We start from the raw sequence: 12,574 nt of genomic DNA, 5'->3' as shown, positions 1-12,574 counted from the left end.
CTCAGGGTGGATAAACTTCACCACCGCACGGCGGTCCTGAAGAAGCTTACACCCCCACCAGGGGCCAGATTCACGAAGCAGTTACGCAAGTACTTACGAACGTGTACATCTTTCCTCAATCTTTGACACCTTTGGTTACGTTTATTAAACAGCTTACAAGCGTGAAAACTTCCCAATCAACAGTTGTAGTTGTTATAAACAGCCTCCTGGTGCTTTGGAGCTCATTAACTGTTTAATAATTGTAAACAAAGCCGCCAAAGATTGAGAAAAGATATACAGGTTCGTAAGTACTTGCGTAACTGCATCGTAAATCTGGCCCCTGGTCCGTCAACTTCACACCGAGCACTTCCATTAGAGCAATGCCAAGGCCAGTATGGTCAGCAGGCCAACCGACGACAATCGTTTGAGAGGAGGTATGGACAACCCCCATCCTGCAGCAACAGTACCTTGCACCACCAGGGTGCCACATATGGGGTCTGGTAGCTGAGCGGACAGCACACAGGACTCGTAATTCTGTGGCCCGGGTTCGATTTCTGGACCAGGCAGAAACAAATGGGCAAAGTTTCTTTCACCCTGATGCACCTGTTACCTAGCAGTAAAAAGGTACCTGGGAGTTAGACAGCTGTTACGGAGCTGCTTCCTGGGTGTGTGTGTGTGTGTGTGTGTGTGTGTGTGTGTGTGTGTGTGTGTGTGTGTGTGTGTGTGTGTGTGTGTGTGTGTGTGTGTGTGTGTGTTGGGAAAAAAATAATTAGTTAGTAGTTAGTAACAGTTGATTGATTGACAGTTGAGAAGCGGGCCGAAAGAGCAGAGCTGGACCCTCGCAAAAAACAACTAGGTAGGTGAATGCACAGGGCACGGGCACCAGGCACCCTGCCACTGAAGACGTGCCTCGACCGGTAACTACTGAACAAGACATGGAGGACGTCCGCACCCTCTGGCGGTCAACCGGCGAATCCTAGTTTGTTATTAGTCGTCACAATACATTACTTGCTTCTTCATCTCATGTAATTGATCTACTGGTAGCGAAATAGGGATACACTGCAAGAATTTCAAATATTTTATTCTTGGTAATAAGATGGCTTGCTCATTTTCATTCTATTGCCACGAGTTTAGACTTATCTCTAAATGGCTCAATTTTACCACATTCTAAGATGTATTCTCTAGTGTATATCCTTGTCTCTGTCCACAAACTCTACACTTTACTTCATGTAGATTCTTATACAAGCCGAATTGCCAGAGATACCTGTAACCAAGTCTTATTCGAGTTGTGACGACCTCTGTTAGTCTGCTAATTAAATATACACATGTTTTACTTGACACATTTCATTGTGATAAATAATGGACCTGCTAGTTCCAGTTTTGCGCTGTTCTGCGTTCTTCAAATTCATCCAGGAGTTCTCGTCTAATGTCACTTCTAAGGGACCTATTTGATAACTCAAGATTCCCTTAAACATTGTCTTTATTTACTGCAACCTTAGCAAGGGCGTCAACTTTATTATGTTCCTACAGGCATGTGAGAAGGAATCCACAACATTTTGATGTTTATTCCCTTATTAAGTATGCGCATATTTCTATATCTCGCTTCGGAGACAAGCACGTTATTACTTGATTCTAAACTATTTAATACTAGTTGTGAGGTATCTTGAGGTTATCTTGAGATGATTTCGGGGCTTAGCGTCCCCGCGGCCCGGTCCTCGACGAGGTCTCCTTTTTGTTCCACACCCCCAGGAAGCAGCCCGTAGCAGCTAACTCCCAGGTACCTATTTACTGCTAGGTAACAGGGGCATCAGCGTGAAAGAAAATTTTTTGCCCATTTGTCTCCGCCTTCACCGGGGGTCGAACCCGGAGTCAGGGGAGTAAGGGAGGCAAGGGAGTCAGAAATAATTACGCTGTCTACTTCAGTGTTGTCAATAATTTTGAGTGCTACCAGTTCAACTTGCAAGGTGGAGGGCCAGTTACTCTTGTATTCTTTTCACTTGTGCTCCCATGGTGGCTGATGAGCAATAACAGAACTTCCTGCCCTTCCTGTAGGTGTATTGAGTGATCCGTGAGTGTATATGGTCTGTGTCATGTTGTTTTCAGTTTGTATATTGTGAATGTGTTCTATGGTGCTTAATTTAGCAGCAAGCTGAGCATGAGGGTTGTTTGTGATTAGTTTCTTGGTGGGGTATGCAGGGGTCAGGATGTCAAAAGGTACTATCTGCCAGGGTGGAAAGAAATGCTGTACTCTTTCATCTGTATATACATTTTTTTTTTTACATGCAAGCATGCTTATATGTACAATAAAAGTAAACAATAACAACATGGAACAGACCAAAATAACAAAGCACAAACGTGCAAAAACATAAAGGAACAAATGTACTAAACACAAAGACGCCGGCCGGAAGGGCCGACCACAAAACAACAATAATTACAAACAAAATACAACAATCAAGTTAAAACACAGCGGAATACAATACAGAAATAACACACCAAAACATGAAATATTCAGAACAAGTCCACCAGCACCACAAACACACACGGAGAGGCACCAACACAAAACGAAAATATTAATAATAATAATAATAATAATAATAATAATAATAATAATAATAATAATAATAATAAAAATAACAACAAGAAGGGAAAACAAATATACAACAAACAGAAAGAAAATCACAATGGCAAAACACGTCAAAAAACATAAACCCAGACCGGGTCACGCCAACAGCCTGAAGGGCACTCAACACCACACAAACAAGCGCACAAACACCATCATAAAAACATAGAACCACAAAGCATAACATAAGAACACGACGTCCACAACCAGACACACACACCAACCAAACCCCGGACCGCACAGGAACCGGACACACACACACACACACACAAGCCACACAAACCCACAACCACAAACCGGAGCACGCAGGAACCGGGAAACAAACCCGCCCCACCCACACACACACACACACACCCGACCCGCACCCACAACCATGCACACAAATGGAAACAACACACAATACACAAAGGAATCATAAGCGAGGAATACATTTCTCAGAGACAGGAATATATTTCTCAGGGAATGAATCCCAAGGATACCTCCGCTTATAGGCCTCCCAAATCAAATACTCCATGTCGGTGGGGGGACGATCCCCCTGCCGCCGTGGGCCCAGCATAAACTCGGGAACCTCCAGATCAGGCGGAAACGGCCACTCCTGAAGCTCACCGACGCAAGTCGCATAACGAGGCTGGGGAGCGCAAGCCACGTCCTTCGAGGTAGCAGACGACACCGATGAAACGTACGAGGGCTGCCGAGACGGCCGCGTCGCCGTACGCACAGGAGCAGGGGACAATCGACGAGATGGTAACGCCTCCACCGAGACCGCAGGAGACACTGAAGAGATGGCCGGAGACGGAATAGGCGTCGAGACCGCAGCCGATGAAACGGGGACCGAGGAAGGGGTTACAGAACCTCCAGAGCGAGCAGTCTTTTTCAACACCATCACCAGGCCACCCCGCTCACCGCGAACCTCAGCAGGGGGAAACACCCCCCACGAAGAACCGGAGCCATCCGAGGCAGGCGACGCACCCGAAGCAGGAACCGCAGACACCATATCTGAAGTGGAGGCCGAAACACCGGCACTGGCATCCTCAGGCAAATGCACCTCCGCCGTCACCGTAGTATGCAACGCAACCGGAGCCACCCTTCCGTCGCCGGCAGATCCACAAGCGTCGAAATCGCCAACGTCAGCCCACGCTGAAGACGAACGCCGGGAACGCTTAGGCTCTGGCCGCACATCATCAGACCCGGAGGCTGACTCAGAGACACGCGCAACGCAAGCCGGGCGAACCGATGCACGTCGCAGAACGGCAGCATCCTCAACCACATGGGGCACCTGGCCAGGCACATGAGGAATCGCCGAATCCACCCCATCACCCAGCACAGCCGGAACAGACGGCAAGGGTGCAGGGACAGGGTCAGACGCAGAAGAGGACGAACTGGAAGACGGGGGATCCGAGCAGAAGGCAGTCTGAAGAACCCCAGGGACACTAGTCGGAGCAGGACGATTACCATGCGACGACACAACCTCTTGAGGAGAGGCGACAACAACAGGGGGCGCACCAGGCGACACAGGGGGGCACATCCGCGGCTGAAGAGACGTCCACATCCACCGAATCCTCCTCCACAGGAAGCGGCGGAAAATCTTCCTCCCTGAAGAGGTTCACGGGTGCAACGGCAGGCGCAGAACAGTCAGCAGCCTAATGACCCAAGAGGCCACAACGATAACACGTCAGAGGCTGGCGGGCGTAAAACACCCGAACGTTGTAACCTAAAAGACGCACAGAGGACGGAATATCATCCCAGAGCCTCATGCCCAGGGTGTGAATGTTAGTCCTCACACCCTTAAGTGGACTAGAAGACACCACGTTCACCCGCACACTAACCACTGAGCCAAACCGGCCGAAGTACCGCCGTAGCAGAACCTCCGGAAACTCCAATGGAGCCCCATGCACACTGACGTAAGTGAGGGCACCACTCCGATCAGAGAGTGACACAGTGCCCGCACCAGCCGGCAGGGGCTGGTGCGGGTCCGCCCCTCGTATCGACGGAGAAAGTCGCGATACGCCAATTCCTCTCTCAACTTCAATATCGCTCGACGTGCCGTCACCAGCTCGACTCCATAAACGTTGATCACAGGGATATGAAGAAACTCACACACCAGCGCTATCTCTGGGTACCCAGCCCGGCCGGAAAATTCGAGGCCCACAGACTGAGCCCGCAGTACAGGGGGGAGGGGGACCCCCATCGTTAACTCCACGTCAGCACAGGCAGGCAGAAACACACCCGCACCCAACCGGCCAAATTGGTAAACAACACCAACAGCCGGAGTGCCGAGGCAACACGTCTGTCCCCTACCGAAGCTAGGGCCAGACTCAATTCTCTGTATATACATCGTGCAGTCCCATCATTTTAATATGAGTGGCTGTTCTTCGAATCCATTTAGACTCGCTGGTTCCATTTCGTATGTGTTCTAACAGTTCAACTGACACAATGTTGCTTTTGTTATCACGCAGAAGCTTTAGTCCCATCATAAGATTGATTTCAAATATTTTATCTTGAATGCTAGATATATTTAGTTCTTTTCGGATACTGAGAACTTTGGAAGTTATTGGACAGCCAAGTAAACTTGTAAGGGCTTCTTTTTGCATTTTTTCCAGTCTGTCAATACTTTTGCCATTTTGCAGGTCGGCGTTCAATCCCCGACCGTCCAAGTGTTTGGGCACCATTCCTTTTCCCTCGTCCCGTCCCAGATCGTTGTCGCTATATGCCTTCTAGGTGCAATACAGTGGTTCTGGTTCAAGGCTCTGCTCTACCTACCTCACCTTACCTGCCTTCTTCTTCCTGCATTAAAATAAAACCTGCTAGAGCCTAAGAAATAGCTTTAAACCTTCAAATATATAAAATTATTAACGCCCTTTAAATTAAAGCTTCATTATAAATATACTTCATATATGTATAACGGAAGCGTTATTTACTTAGAAACGAGGGATCATTTGCCACTCTTCACTTCTACTGAAAGACTTCCTTGTGGTAAGACATCCAACATCAACTTACACCTTTTGTTAGCACACTCTTTCTCCTACTTGTTTATACTCTAACAGCCTCCCTCAGCCAACTCCCCCCTCTCTCAGCCCACTCCCCCCTCCTTCAGCCTCTCTCAGCCCACTCCCAACAGGACCAGGGGTCACTCTCAGCCACAAACCCCACCCCGAACTCTTGGGTGGGGTTTGATACTTTATAATCAGCAATGATTTGAGTTAATAAAGTTAAGAAAAGAATGTGTATGCTTAGCACGCCAAGAAGAGACGTACTTAGTGCACGACCTACTCGTGCATTGATGACGCTTCTCTTACACCTCTCCGTACATTGATATATGGGGTCCACTACCACCCACAGGACAGGTATGGGGTCCACTGCCACCCACAGGACGGGTATGGGGTCCACTGCCACCCTCAGGACGGGTATGGGGTCCACTGCCACCCACAGGACTGGTATGGGGTCCACTGCCACCCACAGGACGGGTATGGGGTCCACTACCACCCACAGGACGGGTATGGGGTCCACTACCACCCACAGGACGGGTATGGGGCCACCACCACCCACAGGACTGGTATGGGGTCCACTACCACCCACAGGACGGGTATGGGGCCACCACCACCCTCAGGACGGGTATGGGGTCCACTACCACCCACAGGACGTGTATGGGGCCACCACCACCCACAGGACGGGTATGGGGCCACCACCACCCACAGGACGGGTATGGGGCCACCACCACCCACAGGAGATGGGAACTCGGTGTTCGGTCAACAAGAAACAATTGTGTCGCAGCTCCGGTTCTTGACCTCTTCTGAAGAACCGGAGATTCCCCTACAGTGCTGCCAGATCTCGGAGGCTTAGTGACAACAGTGGTCTCCAACTTGACGCACACGAGGTCCAGCTTGACGCACACGAGGTCCAGCTTGACGCAGGAGGTCCAGCTTGACGCAGGAGGTCCAGTTTGACGCAAGAGGTTAAGGGAAAAACTCCCACCAGGTCCACTTTGACGTACATCAGGTCAATGTTTAACACATTCTAAATCAAGCTTAACCTACAGTGTCAAGCGTGACACACTAGATCAAGCTTGACACACAGCAGCTAACAAGTCAACCTGTCCGCAGGCGAGGCTCATGTCATCTAGCGGCCGACACCAAAGACACATTCATCAACTTGAACATGCTGCTCATTCAAAACTGGAATTTTCTCACATATGATAATATTATTAGTAGTAGTAGGCATCCATCAGTCTCAGGAGACTATGGAGTTGCGCTCTGGTTGTCGGTCTGGAGTGGCCCCACCAGGGCGCAAAGCCAGATAATAGATAATATTATTATATATTAATATATTGTGCATATTTAGGCGTAGGTTAGGTTTGGCGTTTAGGTTCTGTTAGCAATTATTTGTATTTGTAGTATTTGAGGGAAGCATTTACACAGGTGCGATTCGACAGCCCAACCCGTCCTCGACTCAAGTCCATTACATCCAGCGGTCGACCCCACAGACGCATTCATAAATTTTAACATGCTGTTCATTCAAAACGGGAATTTTCTCAAGAATAAATTAATATTATAATATATTAGCATATTGTGCATATATAGGCATAGGTTAGGTTAGGTTAGGTGTTTAGGTTCTGTTGGCGATTATTTGTATTTGTAGTACGTGGGTGAAGCATTTATAGCGTTGTGATTCGAACAAAATTCGTCAGTGAAGCACTTGTTCCGGATATGTTCGAACGTCAGCAGTTGTGAGTCGTGTGTAAACCGCTTTTCATTCATAAACAGGGGGTTTGGCGGGTGCATGGAATCACTTTTGGATCTTTGTTTGGAGGACGGGCTAGTTACACACGACTCACAACTGTTGACGTTCGAACACTTCCGGAACAAGTGCTTCACTGACGAATTTTGTTCGAACCACAACGCTGTAAATGCTTCATCCACGTACTACAAATACAAATAATCGCCAACAGAACCTAATCACCTAACCTAACCTAACCTAACTATACACTGAATTTTGATATATAATAATATTCATTTATATATGAGAACAAACCAATTTTTAATACACCGTATGTTAACATTGATGATGCGTCTGGGGAGGACGGCCGCTGCTTTAACCAGCCTAGTGTGAGGACGGGTTGTCTGGGGAGGACGGCCGCTGCTTTAACCAGCCTAGTGTGAGGACGGGTTGCAATGTGTGACAGACGTACTGCAAATCCTAATAATTACCAACAGAACCAAAACATTAACGTAAGCTACGCCTAACTATGTACGAAATTCTAATATATAATAATTTTTATTACAGGAAATTCTTATTTAGAATAGACAGTCCGGCAACATTGACGGACTCGTCTTTGAGGACGACCGAGGGACCCCAAGGGCAGCCTGCCGTCAAGTTGAAGACTAGCGCGATAACCATCCCAAGGAGGACCGGAGGTGAGAGTCCGGAAGCCCAAGTCCTATGTCCTGACAACGGTCACTAGAGGAGAGACTCCAGAGACCTAGTCTTAGAGCCTGGCTACGGCCACGAGAGAGAGAGATGGCCACAAGGTAAATATACTTAAACTCGAGGGTTCCTCAAATACAGACCCTGGTTAAAATTCAGTGACTTACATAGCTTTCACTAGTGGAGAGCTGCTATTAAGCCCTACACATTCTCTCTCTCCCTCTCTCTCTCGCTCTCTCTCTCTCTGGCTCTCTGGCTCTCTCTCTGGCTCTCTCTTTGGCTCTCTCTTTGGCTCTCTCTCTCTCTCTCTCTCTCTCTCTCTCTCTCTCTCTCTCTCTCTCTCTCTCTCTCTCACACACACACACACAGGTTTCTATACACAGCTTGAGGCGGGAGCTAAGAAGAGCAGTGTGTAACCTGGAGCATATAAGGCCGACCTGAGTAGCGCCTCCGTCAGACCAACTCCTGCCTTAGTGAAGTGTACACCTCCCTCAGGACTCTCCCCATGAAGGTAAGACCTGCCTTAGTGAAGTGTACACCTCCCCCAGGACTCTCCCAATGAAGGTAAGTGTGACACTAACATGTGTGACGGAGGGGTGTATGACCTGATCTAGGTCACTAATAAACATTATAATGTGTTGACCCTTGCGTCATCCTACTCAGGTGCTAGTACTGACCCTTGCGTCATCCTACTCAGGTGCTAGTACTGACCCTTGCGTCATCCTACTCAGGTGCTAGTACTGACCCTTGCGTCATCCTACTCAGGTGCTAGTACTGACCCTTGCGTCATCCTACTCAGGTGCTAGTACTGACCCTTGCGTCATCCTACTCAGGTGCTAGTACTGACCCTTGCGTCATCCTACTCAGGTGCTAGTACTGACCCTTGTGTCACGTTGCTCAGGTGGGGGTAGTGACCCTTGCGTCACCCTACTCAGGTGCTAGTACTGACCCTTGCGTCACGCTGCTCAGGTGGGGGTAGTGACCCTTGCGTCACGCTGCTCAGGTGGGGGTAGTGACCCTTGCGTCACGGTGCTTGTGGTCACTGGCCAGTCTGACTTCTCCACTTTGACTGTTAACTTTTGCTTCAGAGTGTTGTTCCAATAACTTTCAGTTGTTCTTGCGTTGTGGGGTCTTGGGGTGAGTGTGTGGCGACCGAGCAAGACTCAGTCCACACAACACTTTCTGTCCTGTTCAACTATATCCCTATTTGTTCAAGTAGACTGTGCCAGGATGCTGCTGATCAGTGCCTTCCAGGGCAACCTGTCCTCTTAAAAAGAACGTCGCTTTTGGCCGTTTGCCCGTATGGCCGAATATGGACGTAATTTGAAAATGAAAATAAATTGGGGATTTTTTTTCCAACAACAGTAAGTTAAGGGTCCTCTGATAGGTTAGGTGGGCAGGAAATTCTCATAAAGTTTCAAAACGGTATGAAAAACGTTAATGGAAAGTTGCCTCTTCTAAGCTTGACGAGTAAGCCGGACGACTCAAACAGAAAATGGAACAGCACAGTCACTTTTGTGAGTGGATTTCATTTAAAATTACGTCCAAAATTTTCCATAGCGCGCATACGAGCCAAAAGTGACGTTATTTTTAAGAGGAAGGGTTGTCCAGGGATCCTTATTACTGACACTGGTCTGTGTTTCAGAGTTTCTTGTTACTATTCTCTCCTGCGTATACGCTCCAGATTAGCTGGTTTTTTTATATCTGTCATGTTATCCTTTGCCAGTGATGAAATAAATATTGAAACAAAAAGATTTCAAGAGTCTCTTACAAGGAGCACCTATGTTTGCCCCCAGCCTGGTCGTCGACCAGGAGGCCTGGCCGACGACCGGGCCGCGGGGACGCTAAGCCCCGGAAGCACCTCAAGGTAAGGTAGCCTCGCACTGCGGGCTGTTTGCACCAGATGGTTCCCAGTTTATCAGATTCCTGTTTGAAGTAACGAGACTTAATTGTTATAAGTTTATTATTACACAGCATTAGTTACAATAATCGCTATATCTATACAAGAAAATATCTCTTTCTGCGACTGCTCGAAGTTGAGAGCCAGACGCTTATCTTACCTTGAGGTTACCTTGAGGTGATTTTAGGGCTTAGCGACCCCGCGGCCCGGTCGTCGATCAGGCCTCCTCGTTGCTGAACTAGTCAACCAGGGGCCAGATTCACGAAGCAGTTACGCCAGCACTTACGATCCTTTACATCTTTTCTCAATCTTTGGCGGCTTTGTTTACAATTTTTAAACAGTTAATGAGCTCCGAAGCACCAGGAAGCTGTTTATAACAATGACAACAGTTGAATGGGAAGTTTTCATGCTTGTAAACTGTGTACTTAATGTAACCAAAGCCGTCAAAGATTGAGATGTACACGTTCGTAAGTGCTTGCGTAAGTGCTTTCGTGAATCTGACCCCAGGCTTGTTGGACGCTTGGGAATATAACCTCAACAAGCTTTGCAGGGTGACCGGTTCTAATCTGGATATGATCCTAGAGGGGTCGGGGGCCTGTCCCAATTTGATTCCCCATTTTGAGTCGTGAACGACAAGTGTTCCTGGACAAAGTCATTCTTTTACCGTGAGGTGTTTACTATACCGCCAACGTCCCTCCTGGCCGTCCCTACCTCTCACCTCACGCAACTTTCTGATGGGCTGAGTGGGCATGAGTGCCCCAGTACCCTGGGCACCGCCCTTCCTTGTTCGTCAGCCTTCACCAACTTGAAAATCAGCCCATAACACCTGTGTTAACACCAGAGGCACATATAACACCAGTGTTAACACCAGGGGCACATATAACACCAGTGTTAACACCAGAGGCACATATAACACCTGTGTTAACACCCGAGGCACATATAACACCTGTGTTAACACCAGAGGCACATATAACACCTGTGTTAACACCAGAGGCACATATAACACCTGTGTTAACACCCGAGGCACATATAACACCTGTGTTAACACCCGAGGCACATATAACACCTGTGTTAACACCCGAGGCACATATAACACCTGTGTTAACACCAGAGGCACATATAACACCTGTGTTAACACCAGAGGCACATATAGCACCAGTGTTAACACAAGAGACACATATAACACCAGTGTTAACACCGGAGGCTCACACAACACCTGTGTTAACACCAGAGGCACATATAACACCAGTGTTAACACCAGAGGCACATATAACACCTGTGTTAACACCGGAGGCTCACACAACACCTGTGTTAACACCAGATGCACATATAACACCTGTGTTAACACCAGAGACACATATAACACCTGTGTTAACACCAGAGACACATATAACACCTGTGTTAACACCGGAGGCTCACACAACACCGACGGGTGAACGGACGCAACTGGATGCTGGAGTCTGGGAGGTGTGTGGAAACATTGCATGCAGTTTAAGTGGTAAACATGACAGCCTAATGCGGACTCCTACTCCTCCAGCCACAGTTCCGAGAGCAACAGCGGGTGTTAGCAGACACTAACCACCCAGCTACCAGCAGATTTAACAGCTAGGAGGCTGTTCCCACGATGGAAGTCCTATAAAAATACTGGAGCATGAATAATTCTGCGCTCACACACACACAGCAATAATCCACATCATCTAAGCAAACGTTGAAGACCACATTGACTTTTTCGTGAGTGCGAGGAGAGCGTGGAGGCGCCAGTCACTCAGTAAACACAGGGGGGTCATTGCCCCACTGACCGCCAACCCTACACTATACCTTCCTCCTCGCTGCTTCACAACTCTTCAACAACCCGGCCTCCTAATAGAACGGCGCTTTTTAGACGTATTAACTAAGATCTAGTGTGAATTTCACGCTGCCTGAGGTCTACGAGGGTGTCGAGGACCATACTGAATCCTTCGACCCAGCGCCCTCTTTCACCCTGGGGGGAGGGGTTATCTTGAGATGATTTCGGGGCTTAGTGTCCCCTCGGCCCGGTCCTCGACCAGGCCTCCACTCCCAGGAAGCAGCCCGTGACAGCTGACTAACGGCTAGGTACTTATTTACTGCTAGGTAACAGGAGCATCAGGGTGAAAGAAATTCTGCCCATTGTTTCTCGCCGGCGTCCGGGATCGAACCCGGAGCACAGGATCGCGCGTCCAGTGTTCTGTCCGCTCAGCCACCGGCTCCCTTAAGCCGGTGACTGCAGGGGGGGGCTGCAGTATGTGCTCTGACTGTCCTCAGCGCCGATGTACAAGTTCCTGTTCCCAGTACAAGTCGCAGTTATGTAACTTCAAGCCAATTGACATCCCGAGTCTCGTATAAGACTGGCTTCGTAACATCATTGTTCTGACAGCAACTCCAACAACAAACCTATACACAACCATTTAGGAAGCCTTGATAGCTTCAGCTTCAAAAATCGTGGTTTTATTATCAACCCGTCCTCAGACTAAGTCCATTCCATGCAGCGGTCGACCCCATAGACGCATTCATAAATTTTAACATGCCGCTCATTCAAAACAGGAACGTTCTCAAATATAAATTTAGTCTGTTATATTATATAGTGTCTTCAATTTCGAGTGTGTGGTTTGGACAACATAAATATTCATTTAAAA

The sequence above is a fragment of the Procambarus clarkii genome, chromosome 7 (assembly GCF_040958095.1).
Source record: "Procambarus clarkii isolate CNS0578487 chromosome 7, FALCON_Pclarkii_2.0, whole genome shotgun sequence".
Lineage (NCBI taxonomy): Eukaryota > Metazoa > Arthropoda > Malacostraca > Decapoda > Cambaridae > Procambarus > Procambarus clarkii.
Note: the sequence above shows the minus strand (reverse complement) of the source record.